Below are 7,081 nucleotides of genomic sequence, written 5' to 3'. Positions count from 1 at the left end.
ATTCTTCTGCTAGTTGGGGTTTAGTCTACTTCTGTATCCTTCCCTTCAAGGCTCAGGGGTCCAAGATTATCTTCTGTGTCTGTGTCAATTGGTTTCCCTTGTGTTTGTTGAAGAGGGTCTGTGCAGTCCCTCTGCCTAGTCCGCCATCTTGCTGGAATTTCCCTAAATCAATTTTTTAACAATTATGTTTAACAAGTGTGTTAGCCTGGGTTCTCTAGAAAAAAAAAAAAAAAAGCAAAGCTAATACATACATAAAGAGAGAGAGAGAAATTTATCTTAGGAAAATGGCTCACAAACATATAGAAGCCAGCAAGTCCAAAGTCCCTGGATCAAACATCAAGCTGGAGACTTTTCCTGGCTCCCACAACCACACGAGCCGAGAAGCTCAAGGCTAGCAGACAGTACACTGGCTGTTGACTCCAACGAATGAGGAATCCAAGATCTCCAGGCCGACTGGTGGATTGCTCACTCACGGACAGTTGTAGGGAGCACTACAGAATCCCGATCCACAGAAGAATATCTCTCTTCCCAGGATGTCACAGGATATCCTGGAAACAGGCCACTCACCTAGGGAAACTCCCCTTGAGCAGATTGGCCACTCAGAACACAGTTATCTGATCCCATCATGGGAACAACCACACAGAACTGGGGTCCAGCCAAGTTGACACACAGCTCCAACTATCACAACAAGTCATAGAAAAACAAAACATTCATTCACCCTTGAAAAGGGCTAGACACAAGTACACCTTGAACTGAGCATAAATATTCCATAATTGATATGTAACTAAAATATCCTGGTACTTTCCTAGCCTAAAAGTCAAAGTATGGTCACACTAATATAAATCTCGAAATATTGCTAGCTTGAGTTTTGTGTAATTTCAGGCAATCAATGTCTACTTTCAAATGTCTTTCAGTTATTTCTGGGAGATTCTAGAATGCATCTGAGTGGAATTAGAAAGATACCTGCTTTGATTCTTCATACCATTGCAGCACTGCCCTGCTGAGCACACTAGTGACCATAGTATTGATCAGTGCTCTCCCATATGGAGATGCCTTTCCTGCCATGGTAAACATGCAGGCTCCCTGAAACCAAAGCTGTGCAGATGCCTGTGGTAAAAGTGGGGGTATAAGGGCACTGCTTGTGTCAAACCTCCAAAACATAACTTTCCAAAAACATTTTCTTCACCTTCTGGCCTGATTTAGTCTCCCTGTGGTGGAGTGGGGGTAAGCATTCTATTTGGCATCCTTCTCTTTCTTTTGTGATACATTGTCCAGATTACAAAATTTGGAAAATTTTATTCCCAACATCCAAGTCATCTCAAGCAATCAGATATTTAAGGACAGGAGCATGATAGCTTCTCAGATGAATTTCTCATGTTTATTAATTTGTTGTTAAATATAATGCAGAGAAAATCTGTACCTTTGTATTTTTCTAATTCATTGCTTAGGAAACCATCAACCCTTTCTTTGGAGCCCTGTAAATTGTTGAAATATTTTAATGATTTAAACAATTCAAAGGTGGTCATCTCAACTTCTAGAGACAAGTAAAGAAAGCCCTTAAGTCTGATAAATCCATCCTTGATATTGCTTTGATGCCATAATATGTTGCTGCTGTATTTATGGTCCAGTATAATTACCCTGGCTGTTGAGCATGGTGCTGTGGTTCACCACCGGCCACTTCAGCCAAGAATATAGCTCTTAATACTTACATTATCTTAGTTCTCATTTACAAAGGCACAGTCTGGCTTCAGAAGCATGCCTTACAAAAAAAGACTCTGAGCATGAATTTATTCACTAGAGATTCCTCCCTCTCAAAATACAAAGGGTTCATTTATACTGTTTGCTGCTCAGAATTTCTATGGAAAAAAACAAAAACAAAACAAAACCCTCAACTGTTTAATCGATTCTGACTCATAGCAACCCCCCATTGGGTTTTCTGAGGCAGTAAATCTTTACAGTAGTAGATTGTCCATTCTTATTTTCAGACAGTGGCTGATGAGTTTGAACCACCAATTTTCTGGTTAGTTGTTAGGTGCCTTATGCACTGTGCTACCAGAGAGGGTACCTTTAATAATTCCAAGACAGTTTTTCTGGCAACCTTTTCATTAGAAAAGAGGGAAAGAACAAACAAACAACTTTATTTTTTGGTAGGGTATCTTATGGTAGGGTACCTATTACACAAGGAAGCTCTGAATACCACTTGAGGCTCAGCTGCAACCCTGGCTAAATATTTATTACTGTTATCAGCATAGCTTCACAGTTTGACTCCAAAGTCAGGGAAAGTCACAAGATATATGTGAAATCCAATTGGAGGTCAACTTAATATCTGTAAAATCCATGGATCTGTCAGATGGGAAAATAAAGTGGAAAGTAATACAGCTTTTCCTAACTAAATGAGGCAAAAGAGTTAAAAATGATATGGAAGATGGATATAAGCATGTGACATGCACAATTGTAAGGAATTTTAAACTGGGAGAAGGCATTAACATGTTATTAATTCTCAGCCTATCGTGAGGCAGGTCAGAAAGTGACAGGGGCTGGCATTCAGAGGGCCAGAACAGGTAGGCAGGCCAGAAAGTGGGATTGAGTAGTTTGGAACAGCTAAAGGAGATGGATTGTCTGTCAGTTTGTCATCCTGTAGTGGCTTGTGTATTGCTGTGAGGCAGGAGGCTATGTACCAGTGTCACAAATGCGAAAAAGTTGTGCATGGTGGACAGGTTTCAGTGGCGCATCCAGACTAACACTGACTCAGATTACGAAAGAGACCATCCACTTCTCAAACCATTGGGCAGTGGAAACCTTATTGATAGCAGTGAAACAGTGTCTGATATATTACTGAAAAATTTTATGAATAGCCCTGCCTGAAACATTATCAAATATAGTGCCTGAAGATGAGCCCTTCAGGTCATAAGGCAATCTAAATATGACTAGGAAAGAACTGCCTCCTCAGAATACAGTTGACCTTAATGATGTGGATAGAGTAAAGCTTTTGGGACCTCTATCTGCTGATGTGGCACAACTCAAAATAAGAAGAAACAGCTGCAAATGTTCATTAATAATTGGAACATGACATGTACAAAGTATGAATCTAGGAAAATTGGAAGTTGTCAAAAATGAAATGGAACACATATATATTGATATCTTAGGCATTGTTGCTGTTATTGTTATGTGCCATGGAGTCAGACCTGACTCATAGTGACCCCTTATTGACTTTCAGAGGCAGTATCACTATGGAAGTAGATAGCCCAACCTTCCTTTCAAGGAGTGGCTGGTGGGTTTGAACTGCCAGCCTTCCAGTTAGCAGTCAAGTGCCTTAGGCACTATGTTACCACAGCTCCAACCTAGGCATTACTGAGTTTAAATGGACTGGTTTTGGCCATTTTGAATCAGATGATCATATGATCTACTGCACTGGGAATGACAAATTGAAGAAGAATGATGTGGCATTCATCATTACAAACAATGTATCAAGATATATCCTGAAGTACAATGTTGTCAATGATAGGATAATATCCATACATCTACGAGGAAGATCAGTTAATACCACTATTATTCAAATTTATGCACCAACTACCAAAGCCAAAGGTGAGGAAACTAAAGATTTTTACCAGCTTCCACAGTCTAAAATTCACCAAATGTGAAATCAATGTTGTTAATTATCAGTGTTGATTGGAATGCAAAAGTTGGAGACAAAGAAGAATCACCAGTACTTGGAAAATTTGGCCTTGGTGATGGAAATTATGCTGGAGATCACATGATAGAATTGTGCAAGACTAATGACTTATAAATTGTAAATACCTTTTTTCAACAGCACAAATGGCTATACACATAAACTTCATTCAACAGATGGAGTACCAAGAAATCAGATTGACTATGTCTGTGGCAAGAGGAGATGGAGAAGCTCAATATCTTCAGCCAAAACAAGGCCAGGAGCTGACTGTGGAACAGATCATCAACTGCTCATATGCAAATTCAAGTTGAAGTTGAAGACAAGTAAACGAAGTCCATGAGAGCCAAAATGTGACCTTGATTATATCCCTCCTGAATTTAGAGACCATCTAAAGAATAGATTTAATACTTTGAACACCAATGACCAAAACCGAAGAATTGTGGGATGACGTGAAGAACATCAAACATGAAGAAAGGAAAAGATCATTACATTAAAAAGTCAGGAAAAGGAAGAAAAGACCAAAGTGGATGTCAGAAGAGACTCTGAAACTTGCACTTGAACAGAGAGTAGCTAAAGCCAATGGAAGAATCAATGAAATAAAAAAAAATTGAACAAAAGCTTTCAAAGAGCAACTCGAGAAGACAAAGTCAATTGTAATGAAATGTGCACAAACCTGGAGTTAGAAAACCATAAGGGGAGAATATGTTTGGCAATTTTCAAGCTGAAAGAACTGAGGAAAAATTTGAGCCTTGAGTTGCAATATTGAAAGATTCCATGGGCAATATGTTGAATGAAACAGGAAACATTAAAAAAACAAAAATGGATGGAATACACAGAGTCACTATACTGAAAAGAATTGGTCGATGTTCATCCATTTCAGGGGGTGGCCGATGATCAAGAACCAGTGGCATTGAAAGAAGAAGTTGAAGCTTCTTTGATGGAATTGGCAAAAAACAAGGCTCTAAGAATTGACAGAATGCCCATTGCTATGTTTCAACACACGAATGCTGTGCTGGAGACACTCATTTGGCTATGCTAAGAGATTTGGAAGAGAGCTACCTGGCCAACTTACTGAAAGAGATCCATATTAGTACCCATTCCAAAGAAAGGAGATCCCACAGAATGTAGAAGTTATCAAAAAAATATCATTGATATCACATGCAAGTAAAAGCTTACTGAAGATCATTCAAAAATGGTTGCAGCAGTATATTGAGAGAGAACTTCCAGAAATGCAAGCTGGATCCAGAAAGGGACAAGGAGAAAGGGATATCAAAGCTGATGTTAGATGGATCTTGGCTGAAAGCAAAGAATACCAGAAAGATGTTTACTTGTGCTCTATTGACTATGCAAAAGCATTCGATTGTGTGAATCATAACAAATTGTGGATAATTGAGAAAATGTTAATTCCAGAACACTTAATTGTACTCATGAGGAACCAGTACATAGACCAGGAGGTTGTCATTCAAACAGAAAAAGGGGGTACTGCATGGTTTAAAATCAGGAAGGGATTGTGTCAAGGTTGTATCATTTCACCATACTTATTGAATCTGTATGCTGAGCAAATAATCCAACGACCCAGACTATATGAAGAAAACATGGCAGCAGGATTGGAGGAAGTGTCTTTAGCAATCTGAGATACATGGATGACACAACTTTGCTTGCTGAAAGTGAAGATGACTTGAAGCACTTACTGAGGAAGATTGGAGACTACAGTCTGCAGTACAGATAACACCTCAACATAAAGAAAAAAAAAAAATCCTCACAACTGGACCAATAAGCAGCATCACGATGAATGGAGAAAAGATTGAAGTTGTCAAAGACTTCATATTACTTGGTTCTACAATCAATGCTAATGGAAGCAGCAGTCAGGACATCAAAAGACATATTGTATTTGGCAAATCTTTTGCAAAAGATCTCTTTCAAGCACTGAAGAGAAAAGATGCCTAAGGCATTTCATAGATAACCAGACAGCTGGTGGTTCAAACCCAGCAGCCACTCCTCGGAAGGAAGGTTGGGCAATCTATATTATAGTGATACTGCCTCAGAAACCCAAGGAGCAGTCACTATGAGTCAGATCCAATATGATGGCAATGAGTTTTAGTGAATTTGAAGACTAAGGTGCATCTAACCCAAGCCATGGTATTTTCAATTACCTCATGCATGTGAGAGCTGGACAATGAATAAGGAAGACTGAAGAAGAGTTGATGCTTTTGAGTTGTGGTGTTGGAAAAGAATGCTGTGAATTCTGTGGACTGCTGAAAGAACTAAGTTATCTGTCCTAGAAAAAGTGCAGCCAGAATTCTCCCTGGAAGTGAGAAAGGCCAGACTTCCTCTCACTATTTGGTCATGTTGTCAGAAGGGACCATTCTCTAGAAACAGATGTCATGTTTGGTAAAGTGGAGGATCAATGAAAGAGGGGAAGGCCCTCAACAAGATGGATCGACAGGGTGGCTGCAGCAATGGGCTGAGGTATAGTAGGGATCAGGAGGCTGGCACAGTTCTGGGCAGTGTTTCGTTCTGTTGTACATAAGGTTGCTATGAACCAGAGATGACTTGAGGGCACACAACAACAACAACAATCGTGGGGGTGGGATTGGCAAATATTAACACCAATATCTCTCTAGTTTATATAACCTGAGACAGCTTTATATAATCTTCCGATACTGGGGTGGTCATACTGTTTCATAGTGAGTCAGTTAGGCTTATCAGGTTTAGATTAAGCATAGAAATGATTTAATAAGAGTATGTTTACTTTGCTTAAGGGAATATGGCATGTTGTTGTTATGTGCAGTCGAGTTGGACTGGACTCATAGCCACCCCTCCTTGGGTTTCCGAGGCAATATCACTACAGAAGTAGATTGCCCCATCTTCCTTCCAAGGAGTGGCTGGTGGGTTTGAACCGCCAGCCTTCTGGTTAGCAGTCAAGTGCCTTAGCCACTATGCTAACAGGGCTCTATTATGTTTACCCTTTTAATGCCAATTTACAATGTGTCATTGGGTAATTGATAGATATTTGTAATTTTGTTTGAAAAAATAAAGGAAATTTCATTTGTTAATTGCACAGAAACATTTACTATCTCTTAAAAGAGACAATATACCTACATGTAATTTATAATTTATTAAATATCTGATATTCCTTAAAATCTTGAGAACATTTCTTTTTTAAAAAAATTTAGAGTATGCAGGTAATTAAAAAAAATGAAGATGTTTTCTTTAGAAATATAGCTAATATACTAAAAGAAATAAAATTAATCAATCTAAAAAGGTTATCTTAAATATGATACCATTTATTGGAATTATACATTAAAAATACTATATTTATAATTAAATTATATAGATTCATAAACTAGATAGATGGAATTCTAACTTTAATAATTCTTGTATGGATTTTAAAAAACTAAAGTAAATGTA

The sequence above is a fragment of the Orycteropus afer genome, unplaced genomic scaffold, assembly GCF_000298275.1.
Source record: "Orycteropus afer afer isolate SDZICR_OR568_19922 unplaced genomic scaffold, OryAfe1.0 scaffold00276, whole genome shotgun sequence".
Classification (NCBI taxonomy): Eukaryota; Metazoa; Chordata; class Mammalia; order Tubulidentata; family Orycteropodidae; genus Orycteropus; species Orycteropus afer.
Note: the sequence above shows the minus strand (reverse complement) of the source record.